We start from the raw sequence: 12,800 nt of genomic DNA on the forward strand, positions 1-12,800 counted from the left end.
ATGATCCCAGGGTCCTGGGATCGAGTCCCGCATTGGGCTCCCGGCTCCGCGGGGAGCCTGCTTCTCCCTCTGCCTCTGCCTCTCTCTCTCTCTCTGTGGCTCATGAATAAATAAATAAAATCTTAAAATAAAAAAAAGATTCTCTATCTCCCTTTGCCCCTCCCCCTCCTCTCTCTCTCTAATAAATAAATAAATCTTTTAAAAAATAAAAATAAAAAAATAAAAAACATTTGGAAGGACAGGATGCAGGAATACTACATCGGTATTGTTTTTTTTTTTTTAAATGTTAAGTTTCTTTCTTTTTTTTTTTAAGATTTTATTTATTTATTTGACAAAGAGAGACACAGCGAGAGAGGGAACGCAAGCAGGGGGAGTGGGAGAGGGAGAAGCAGGCTTCCCGCGGAACAGGGAGCCCAATGCGGGGCTCGATCCCAGGACTCTGGGATCATGACCTGAGCCGAAGGCAGACGCTTAACGCCTGAGCCACCCAGGCGCCCCTACATTGGTATTGTTGAGTGTTTCTTAGGATCACATCAGATGGCATGTGAGATCAGTTTGTCTTTCTTTCAAAATCTGCCTGACTTCTTTCCTAACTTGGAAGAAAGCATTCTTTCACCTGGCACTTCTTTCTGGCTGTTGTCTTTTCAATCTTTCCCTTCTGAGCTAAATTTCTCTTTTGGTAAATTGTAAGTAGCTGGTTAGTGGTTTTCTTACTGTAAATCCACGTGACTACTACCTGAGTGTCACATCCCAGCTCCACCACTTACTAGCGATGTGACCTTGAGTGCAACTGCATGCCTCAGTTTCTCCTTTTGAGTGTAATAATAGTGCTAGATCATAAGGTTGTTATAAAGATTTAATGAGTTAATATGTGTAACACCTTAGAACAGTACTAGGCATTATAATATGTATAGCATATTATATATGCTCAAAAATGATCTTATTCTTACTTTGGTAATAATTATTAGTTCATTTGGCAACATCAAACTCAAGACATAGTGATAGAGGCATTAGCAACATGGATTAAATTGGACCAGTCCCAATCCTTTTTCTTCGGTGATGCTGCAATAACAGCAGAAGCATTTTTCCCTGTCTAGATGAAGAGTGCAAAATAATTAACTTTATACTGAAAAATATAAATATGACTGTAAAGTCTCCTTTTGTTCTCCATATAAAGCAGTTCAGTGGATCTAATCCTGAAGAAGCCTTTACTCATCCATTTACAATTGTTTATTAAATGTCTACTATGTACTGGGCACTGTGCTTGGACCTGGAAGATATACATTGGGGAGAAAAGGAACATTCACTCATTAAAAAAAAAAAAATCATGTAAACTTACCTACTCAAACATAGTTATTTGATCATAACATGGATAACATAAATATTTTAAATCACCATTGTAGTTACCAAATAAAATTTGGTTATTATTTTCTTAAAATACTACTATTTAAAACATATGGAGTTAAACTATTCCACCTTGCAAATTGATATTAGTGCTTGGCTGCCAATGTTTTATTCTTTTTTTCCCCTTCAAATCAACCAGCTCTTATATTTATTTATTAAAAAGTCTGGTAACATTTGGGGCACCTCTGTGGCTCAGTTGGTTAAGCATCTGCCTTCAGATCAGGTCATGAGCCCGGGGTCCTGGGATTGAGTCCCAGATTTGGCTCCCTGCTCAGCGGGTAGTCTGCTTCTCCCTCTCCTCCTGCTCATGTTCTCTCTCTCTCTCACTTTCTGAAATAAATAAAATCTTTTAAAAAATTATGGTAACGGGCGCCTGGGTGGCTCAGTTGGTTAAGCGACTGCCTTCGGCTCAGGTCATGATCCCAGAGTCCTGGGATCGAGTCCCACATCGGGCTCCCGGCTCAGCAGGGAACCTGCTTCTCCCTCTGACCCTATCCCCTCTCATGCTGTTTCTCTCTCTCTCTCTCTCTCTCAAATAAATAAATAAATAATTTTTAAAAAAGGATTATGTTCAAAAAAAATTATGGTAACATATACCTAATATAAAATTTAATATTTTAGCCATTTTTAAGTGTGCAGTTCAGTCGCATTAAGTATATTCACATTGTTGTGAATATATATATACCAAAATAAACTAAATAATTTTTTATTTAATTCAGCTCACTGCTCAAAATGTATCAGATCTTAGTAAGTAGAATGAAATTCTGACATTTTATGCATAAGTAGTAGCCATATTGCAAAGTAGTTAAAACATCAATGATGTGAAGCAAAACAGAGCTTTGCTGCAAGATACAAAGTTGGTTCAGATCAGGGGGCAAAAAGAGATAGAATAAAATGTTGAATTTCACAAAAAAGTTCATGAGTCAGGGAGAAAAAAAATACTTAAGTGTGAAATGTAAACTGCACTCGAAGATTTGGATGTGTTTTTGAACTTCATGTATAGGAGAAAAACTAATGGAAAGACAAGAAGACATTGATAGGATTCTAGACAAGGATGTGGTTGTGGTGATAATAACGGGAAGCTATTGACTGAGTACATTATGTCTTTTCAGATATGACTTTTTTTTTTTTTTTTTTCAGGGGAAAGGGTGATGTTATTTGGTTTGAAGAAAAAATGCTTTACTCCAAGATCAAGTAGGGTCAAAGTAAATGTAGAGCCTGGTTGACACTGGTCTTTCTTCCCAATAAAGCAGTGTAGTGGGTAGGATCTTGGTCAGTTCACATTTAATGAGGTATTTCACCTCTCTACAATTCAGTTTCCTCCTCTGTAAAGTTGAGAAAATGACTATTATCCTTAACAGTTTATACTGGTAATTAAATAATATTTACATAGCAATTTGAGAGGTGGTACAGAACACAAAAACTCCTTGGGTTGAATCCTGGCTCCCCTACTTACTTGGTGGAGCCTTGGACAAATGATGTCTATGCTTCTATATAACAGATTGAACAGATTTACTGTGTGGATTAAATCAGTTTACATGTATAAATCACTTAGAACAGTCCTGGTATATAATAACCACTCAGTAAACTTTGGCTAATATTATCACGCAGCACATATAGCAAATATTCAATAGAAGTGCTGGCTCTTTTGTTTAGCACCAAGAAGGCAGGGAGCATATGTTTTTTTCACCTCTACCTTTTGTCATTTAGTATGTGCTCAAATTTTTCTGGAATGAGCGGGTCATTTCCAATCAATACAATTGATTCAATTCTTCAAAAAATATTCTAGTAAGAGTATCTACATTTGTATAATCAGATTAAATTTATTTTCACGTATACTCTATCATATATACTTCACAGTACTCTCTACCACTTCAAAAGATTTCTTTATCATCATAATCTTGTGAAGCTTAAAAACAGGAAGAACCCTTGAATAATTTATGTGTTACAGCTTCTCTTAATTCTTTTAAATTGTGTTCAATTTGAAGAGGAAGTAGAATGATGAAATGTGAAACTATAATTTTGAGTTACTCTTTTATTGCTGAATTGTGATTTAGACATCGATGTCTGGGAGATTTTTAACATAAAATCACAAATATATTATTGCTTCTTAGAATTCTAACAGTAAGGGTTAGCTCAATACAGGTTTCATTATGGCTTGTGCTTCTAGCGTCTTTTTTTTTTTTTTTTTTAAGATTTTATTTATTTGACAGAGAGACAGCGAGAGAGGGAACACAATCAGGGGGAGTGGGAGAGGGAGAAGCAGGCTTCCCACCGAGCAGGCAGCCCGATGTGGGGCTCAGTGTGGGTCTTGATGTGGGGCTCAGTGTGGGTCTTGATGTGGGGCTCAATGTGGGGCTCGATATAGGGCTCGATATGGGGCTCGATATGGGGCTCGATATGGGGCTCGATCCCAGGACCCTGGGACCATGACCTGAGCCGAAGGCAGACGTTTAACGACTGAGCCACCTGGGTGCCCCTTGTGCTTCTAGTGTCTTAAGCAGAAATAGTCAGTGACATTTTCAAGGTAGTGGTGAATTTGCTTACAAAAAGTTTGCCAGACAAATAAATCAATTGCAATGACTCCTCTTTACAGACATCTCAGGCTTCATCGATAGTGGAAATGATCTTGGGAGCAACTGAAAAACTAAAATCGTTATTCCCTGTTGATATAGGACATTCTCCGACTAAACCACAATGCAGCTTATGCATTTTACTTTGCTGTTTTCACATACTTCTCTGCTTGGCATAGAAATCCTGTAAATCAAACACATTTGCGTTTCCGAAGAATGATTTATTAGGGCCCTGGAGAGAGCATTGCTTCATTCTCTTTTCTCTAAATAGCACGATTTATACTCTGGTTAGCTTTATTATGAAAAGAAGGTAGCTAGCATGAACCTTAGCCCATAAATTCGACTGGGTAAGAAAAGTCATATTAAATTGTTTTTCTTATATGGTGTTAGTTCTGACTGAGCCCTCATCCTGCCTGGCTTAGTGGGTTGAGGGCAGGAAATTCAATCTCACATATCACAGGTGTTCTCTCCTCTTTTCTGGGCTTTGCACAAGAGTCCAGGGAGTGGCTTCTGTAGTGCTAAGAACACAGATAAGGGCATTTAGCCTTCAGTCCAGTTTACCTAATGCGGGTCATTGTCCAGACCTCAGTGTGTTGGCTGAAGATGGGAGGCATGTGCTGAGCGAGGCGGAGATAGAGTGACATGGGGGAGAGCAGAGAGGGGGAAGGAATTTAGAGGGAAAAAACACACATTATTATCTGACCAAATGATAGACTTTCAGAAACACTATAACAAATAATTAAAAATTTAAATAGGCAGCTTACCAAATATGTACTGTTATCTTTGTTTATAAATAAATATCTTATCTAATTTAGAGAATCTATCAAACTATATCCTGAAGAGAATGCATCATGCATCCATAATGCTATGAATCTATTCTTTTTTTTTTTCCTAGAGAGGGAGGGAGAGAGAGAGGAGGGGCAGAGGGAAAGTGAGAGAGAGAATCCCAAGCAGGCTCCACACCCAGCATCTGGGGCTCCATCTCACGACCCTGAGATCATGACCTGAGCCGAAATCAAGAGTCAGATGGGCTTAACTGACTGAGCCACCGAGGCGCCTTGCTATGAATCATTCTTTAACAAGATTTTCAAGGTGTTATTTTAATGATTGAAAACATAGCATATTTGATTATAAATCAAGAGCAGGAGTTGACTTTAAAAATACTTTGAATGTATTCTGAGCTACAAATATATTGACATATAAGAGCAAACTATGCAGGTTCTATAAATAGAAGTACATTTAAAAGCATAAATGATTGGCAGTGCTCTGTAATGCAAGAAAAAGCTGTGTCTGTCTTGAACATTGACCTTGAAACTTGTTTGGAAGCTTTAGTCTGTGCTGCAAAAGGGCATTAGGTAAATCTGTACTTCAAAGTCCATCTTGGCTTCCTATTTGCAATTTTTAAATGATTGAGGTTAATCTTTAGGAAACTGCTTGCCATCCTAGGGGAGTATCACTTCCTTGTCTTTCACAAAATCAACTAAAGTTCTTTAGCCATTGTAAAAAGGTTGGATTTTTGGTAATAAAAGAAAGCTAAACTCCTTTGACTTCTTGAATGATGATTTTTTTTTCCTGACTTAAGTATGAAGTTATAACTTACTTAAAATTTTTTTAAACTTATTTTTACTTAACGATAGCATAACAACATGAGGGGCAAACGAATAATTCAAAAGTCACTCATATTACTACTGCTTCACACAGTGATTTTTATTATTGCTCATTATTCCTCCACATGCTTACATTCATATTTTATATCTAATAATGACATTCATCTAGCTTTTAAAATTTATATTCCAGAAACTTTTATTTACCTGCTACTGACAATGAGGATGCTCTATATCTTTGTGTTCCTATTTTTTCTTTTTCTTACTGATTTTTTTTTTTAAGATTTTATTTATTTATCTGAGAGAGAGAATGGGAGACAGAGAGCATGAGAGGGGGAGGGTCAGAGGGAGAAGCAGACTCCCCGCTGAGCAGGGAGCCAGATGCGGGACTCGATCCAGGGACTCCAGAATCATGACCTGAGCCGAAGGCAGGTGCTTAACCAACTGAGCCACCCAGACGTCCTTTACTGATGTATTTTTGCTTTTTTTCTTTCACCTACTGAGATCCCCCTAACTTCCTCACCTCCTCCCTCCTCTGTAACCATGTTAACAACCTGGTACGTATCTTTCAGTACCTTGCTTTGTCCACTTTCGATACATCATAGAAATCCCTCTGTCAACCATAAACATCATACTCATTTTGAAATGCTGCATAATGTTCTATGTTTTGCATGAATCAATTCGATTATTCTTCATTGATGATGTCATTCACCCTGTCTCTGTTTTTTCTTCAACAGTGTGAGGCAGTAAATAGTCTTTGTGTATATATCCTTTCATCTTTTCGGTGTAACTATCAGGAATAGGATAGCTGTGTCAAATATGCCTGTTTTCCAATTTTAACAGATATTAGCAGATAGCAAATTAAAATTTTGATTTACCCAAAGGCTCTACAATGCACATTGCCATCAGTAATATAGGATTTCTTTCTTGTTCTCTAACCTCCTTTCTGGAACTACAGTATAAGTTATCTCTGCGAATTTTGCCCATGTGTTGGGTTCTTTGGTACTTTGCTTTGCACTTCTCTGCTACTAGTTGGAACATTTTTTTATGTTTATGAGCTATTTGGATTTGCTCTTCTCTGAATTGCCTGATAATATTTCATCCAGTTTTCCTTTGGATTGTTTCTTCACAATTTCTAAGAACTTTGTATTCTATATATTGTTATATTTTCCCAAATCTACTTTGTAATATATTTTGCCAAGCAAATTATATATCTGTATATATATTCTTTATATAGAAATATTCTTTAATTTTATTATAATTTAAATATATAATGTTTTAATTTTAAAATAGCTTGAGTTTCTTGAATTGGCTAAAAAGGTCTTCTTTATCTCTAGACTACACTTCTAGTCTCTTAGATTTTCTTCTAAGATTTCTTACTTTATAGCTTGAAAAATTTAAAAACATCTGAAATTTGCTTTATATAGGGGTTGAACTTTTATTTTCTTCAGATGGATAGCTAGTTGTGCCAGCATCACTTATTTTATTTTTTTTTTAAAGATTTTATTTATTTGTGAGAGAGAGAGAGAGAGAGCACAAGCAGTGGAGCAGCAGGCCTCCCACTGAGTAGGGAGCCTGATCTAGGACTTGATCCCAGGACCCCAGGATCATGACCTGAGCTGAAGGCAGACGCTTAACCAACTGAGCCACCCAGGTGCCCCTGCCAGCATCATTTATTAACATTCTTTCTTATTGAACTGTATTTTTCTCATATATTAATTTCTGTTATGTACTAGAATCTACTTCTGGACTCAATTCTATGCTGATTAGTGTCATTACTTCTTTCACTTGAACTTAAAGATCACTTAATTAAATTTCAATTTCAAAACTTAACCCAGTTGAAATTAAAATTGGAATTATATTACATTAAAATATTAATTTGGGGGAATTGATATTTTATGATACTGTCTTCCCATTCAAGAATATATTTTTTGTTCAGATCTTGATTTATGTCCTTTATTAGGACTTTATAATAGCTCTTGCTTATTAGCTTTATTCCTTCAGGGATTTACAGTTTTTGTCATAAATGTTTACCTCATATCAACTTCCAAGTACTTACTGTGAATATAGACTAAAGCTATTAATTTTTGGCATACTTACCTTGTATCTAGCCACTTTCCCAAGTTCCTGAATAATTCTAATAGATAGTGGTTTTTTTGAACTTTTGAGGTATTCACTTATTATTATTATTATTTTTTAAGACTTTAAGTAATCTCTACACCCAACAATGGGGCTCAAACTTACAACCCTGAGATCCAAGAATCAGATGCTCCACCGACTAAGCCAGCCAGGCACCTCGAGGTATTCACTTATAATATCAGCAAAAATAATTTCATTTTCCAATGCATAAAATGAATATTTAATTCTATTGATTTAATGCTTCTGTTGGCAGTATTAGGGGACACTAATAACCCGTCTTGCATAGCATTTTTTTTTTTTTTAAGATTTTATTTATTTATTTGACAGAGAGAGAGAGACAGCAAGGGAGGGAACACAAGCGGGGGAGTGGGAGAGGGAGAAGCAGTCTTCCTGCTAAGCAGAGAGCCCGATGCGGGGCTCCATCCCAGGACCCTGGGACCATGACCTGAGCCAAAGGCAGATGCCCAATGACTGAGCCCCCCAGGCACCCCGCACAGCACTGTTTTGAGGACTAAATAAAGCACATGTAAAGTGCTTAGGAGTAGTGAGTGGCATATAGTAGGGGACCCAAGGAATGATTAATATTATTACTTTCAACTATTAGCGCTTGAGTTCTTCAATCTAAAAAGGTCTCTTTCATGGAAACACCGTACCAGAAAACAAGAATTAAAGGATCATTTGCTAGTTTTTCTTATTCTTTCATCATTCCCCTTAGTTTGTTTTGGGGAACCTGGGTGACAGCTTTCTTAAACTTCTGTGATTCTCTCACCTTTGACAGAATAGCAGGAAAGGAAAGCAGAGAAATAGCCTATGTATGGAATGGTTCCATAGATTCCTATGTAATAACAGGTTGGTAATTAATATATAATAATTGTTATTACAATTCCACAGATTATTTTCCTTTGGAAAAGAGGAGTTAATAGTCGAACTAGGCTTCAAGCTAGATATTGAATATATTTTGATTTAACTCATGTGGTGTTTCAGTTTATTTCGTGCAGGTCAAGGAGACCTGACACAAAATCTTTTGCTACCCAGAATTCACCTTTCTTCTTCAAAGTGAGATAAAGCAGTTAAGCCAATTGTGACCAATTTTACTGCTTCTCTCAGTGAGTTTTATGAGCAACTGAGCTAAGAAAACAGCCCTTCCTTATGATGTAATAGCCTTGGGGAGAGGAACTCTTGGGGAGATGCAGTTCTCTTCTGACAGTGGTGGCAGAGGTGGCCTTGCAAATCGCCTTCCCTTTCCAGGGCTGACAGTTTGTTATTTTACATCTACTCTGTTTGGATGACTTCCTGAAACTTGTCCTCTTTTCCCTCCTTGAACGAATCTTGGCAGAGGGCCTTGGGCAACAAAAGCATTAACTCTACATCGGGCCTTAGCCACATTCTGAGAAGGGGAGAATGCCTTGACTGTAAGAATATCTTATACTAGTTCAGAGTGGAAAGAAATTAGTGTTAGGGCAGTGGCTAACAACATTCTCTTTGTTCCTGAAAAATTAAGAGCTAGCTGTTAGGTGTTTGCTAAATAGTTAATTACCAGCTGGTCCAGCTTCTGCAAGGAGCTAAAAAATGTATTTCAGGAATTGATATTGTTTTATGAGTCTAAGCAAATAGAGACTCTATTAAAGTTGCCAGTTAAAATCTTGTATGATGCTTTACTGAAGTCAGAAAATTCAAAGGAATGAATGAGTGAAATGAGAACTTTTTCCAGAATAGTTCCAGTAGAGAAGGACTAAATCAACTTCTGGGAACTTTAAGTTTATATCTTAACATGTAAACCACACAGATGGTTACTGTCTCCTTCTACCATTACTTCAAGTAATTAATGTATAAAATTTATCTGGAGAAGGTCCAAATTCAGTTCTGAGAAGTGATTACAGACGGACACCTCACCCCTAATGCAAGATGTAATAATAAAAAAAAAGGTTGGACTAAATTAATCCCTAATTTGCTTAAATGTTCAATGTACTTTCTTTTGTTCAAATAAATTTTTGTCATTTAATTCGTGCCTGTCCATCACTCCCATTTCTAAAACAAGAAACAAACAAAAAATAGTAAAGAAAACATTCAATTCACTGCAGAGTTGAGTAAAATCTTCTAAATCATGACACTATTTGGTTTCAGAAGTGCTCCTTTACTTCTAATATGAAATCATGTATGTCTGATTAAAGGTGGCGTGAGATGGAGGGAAAACCCTCGAGTCTGAAAATGAAAAGTAAGAAAATAAAGTTCGTTATTTATATCACTCCTAAATCTAAGTCAGTAGAAGGGGGAAATTTCTGTCACCACTGAAAAATATAAAATACGTAGTGTAGACAAGATATATGCTAATACATAAGTGGATGGTGATTCAGTGGGATAACAGCAATAATCCATGGGTACTATGTTGGTTCTGGAATTGTGGAACTAGCCCAGAATATACCTCTTATGGATTTCTGGAAGTCTCATCTGATTCTAGGTTTCCCTCCAAAGAATCTCTACTGAGTAGATTAAACCTGGGGCTTTCCTAGGTGGGATCTCTCAAAGGAGATCCCTAGGCCTGCTAATTCAATTCAGCATGTTTGGGGTTATCCTAGAGTAGATCCATGCTAGTCTTTGTTACCGTAAAATTAGTAAAACACTGTGCAGTAGGCTGATAATGGCTCCCAGATAATGTCCACATCCTAAGCCTTAACCGGTGATGTTATCTTTATTTGAAAAAGGGTCTTTGCAGATGTAATTAAGGATTTTGAGATAAGGTTATCCTGGATTACCCAGATGGGCCCTAAATGCCATCACAAATGTCCTTAAAAGAGAGGAGACACACACAGAGAAGATATGAAGATGTAAGCAGAGTTTGGAAGGATTGTGGCCTAATGCCTAGGAATGCCAGCAGCAAGGAATGGATTCTCTTCTAGAGCTGCTAGGGAGCAAGGCCTTGCCAACACTTTGATTTTGGCCTTTTGGCCTCCAGAAGTGTGAGAAAGTTTGTTCTTTTAAGCCACCAAACTTGTGGTAATTTGTTACAGTAGCCCTACAAACTAATACATACTGTTCAACTAGAACATGAATATCTGTCTAGAGAGCAATAGAAATAGATCAACAACAGATAAGAGCCCAGTTAATAAGAATTTATCTCCCTAACACATTTTTGTGGGTAAAACACCAAAGTGCCTTGTAAGAAAATTGAGAGGAACAAAAATGTTTATATTATTGAAAGGTATATGGAGAAGTACTTCAATGGCATGTATTTGAAAGATGCCTCTTGGTTTTGGTTCAGATGAATTTGAAAACTTGTCACCACTGGCTCTGAAACACTTTAGTCAGTACACTGACATCCATAGACCTGGTACTAATTAGAGGATGTTATTTCCAAAACCATCCTATTGTCTCAGATTAGTAGCCAATTCCCCACCAAGAAGTATAAAGAGGGACAGATACAAATTATGATGTGTCTAGAGAATGAAATTACTGCTGGCTTACAGCATAAGACAAGTAGAGAAGAACATTGTCTTGTTCCTTGCCATCAAAGATGCTGTATTTTCAGGCTATGGAAGGCTATTTGCTGCCTTCCCTTTGTAATAGCAATCTTTTGTACTCTAGCCCTTCTCAACCCCAGCCCACTTAGGCCAGGCTTTCCTATTTCACTTTCTCCATGCTTAATCCTTATGAAAAATAATTTAATTCACTCATGGTTTCAGTTGCCTCCTGTATGTCAATGGCTCCAAGACTCAACTGTTAAGATCTGCCTCTTCTCAGAATATACTCAATACAATATTTCACTTAACATCAACTTTATCTCACCAAAAAGTTCCTTCGCTCATGCACTAAAAACAATTCTCCATTTTGTCATTGGTGCTCATCCCTCTGGTCCTGTTAATCTCTTTCCTTCAGTCCCCACATCTAAGTCACTGACCAATTCTTCAGTTATTCCTTTAAACAATTTCTTGGGCTCCCCTTCTCACGATGGCGCCAACCCTAGTCATTTCATGCTTACAGACCCAAGCAGCCCACAGGTTAGCTGGGTTAACTCTGGCTCTACTATTCCTCCTCCCTGGGCTTTCACACAGCTATCAAATCTGTTGCTTTAGTCATATTACTCCCATTTACAACAGCAGAGTAGCTCCCTGCTAACTACCCACTGAATACTGTACCCATTTGATTGTGCTCCATTTCCAGCATAGAGAAATACTAATTTTTTCCTGCCAGCCATATAGTTCTCCATCACTGGTTAATTTGCTCAGGGAATCTAAAACTGACCTGAGCAAAATAGAAATATAAATCAAATAGTCCATACATTTAAAAGCAAAGTACAATTTATACTGTTAGTCATTATTATTAGTACAGATAATAAGCACAAACTATCTATGGTTATGAATTTTTAGATTTTTACTCTTTGGATACTTTTTGACTGCTCTTGCCCACCACTGATTAACATGAACCACCTTGCCAGCAGGGTCTGGGCATATTCTATCACTTACTCTTTGCAACTCCTCTATGCCCCAAGCATAGTACATTGTACATTCAAAAGTTTTGACAGTAGTAGAGTCTCCTGTTCTGAACTTAGTGTTCACAGAGGATATAGACTATCACAGTATAAATAGAAATTTGAATGGGTAATAATGGCAAATGACAAAAATATTAAAGACTTTGATCTCTGCCTATTTTAAAACTGCCATAAGCTTTTGACTTAAGTGAAAAGGTTATTCACATAAAAATCCTGTAAAATACGTTTAGTTTTCAGAAAAAAAACTCCTGGATTTTGACCCAAATGCTGAATCTGGGTAATTATTTGTATCACTGTATAAGGAAAATCAGATTAAACTAGGCTCATAATGTAACAAGAGTAAAAATTCTTTCCGTACCCTTTCAGACAAATCAGAGAAATTATTGACTGCCTATAGATGATCTTTATACATATTAAAAATGTTTTCCTAAAATCATTACATCGTCCCAAATGGAAAGCTGTGAGAAAGTTTAATAGACTATTACCAACTGAGCTTTGTTCATTTGCCGATAGTCTTTTCCCCCAATGGAATGCATGCTCCATGTGGGCAGAACATTCCTGCTATATCCCTAGCACAGTGAACAATGCCAGGAA

Source organism: Mirounga leonina, unplaced genomic scaffold (assembly GCF_011800145.1).
Source record: "Mirounga leonina isolate KUSES-001 unplaced genomic scaffold, KU_Mleo_1.0 Mir_126, whole genome shotgun sequence".
NCBI classification, from domain to species: Eukaryota; Metazoa; Chordata; class Mammalia; order Carnivora; family Phocidae; genus Mirounga; species Mirounga leonina.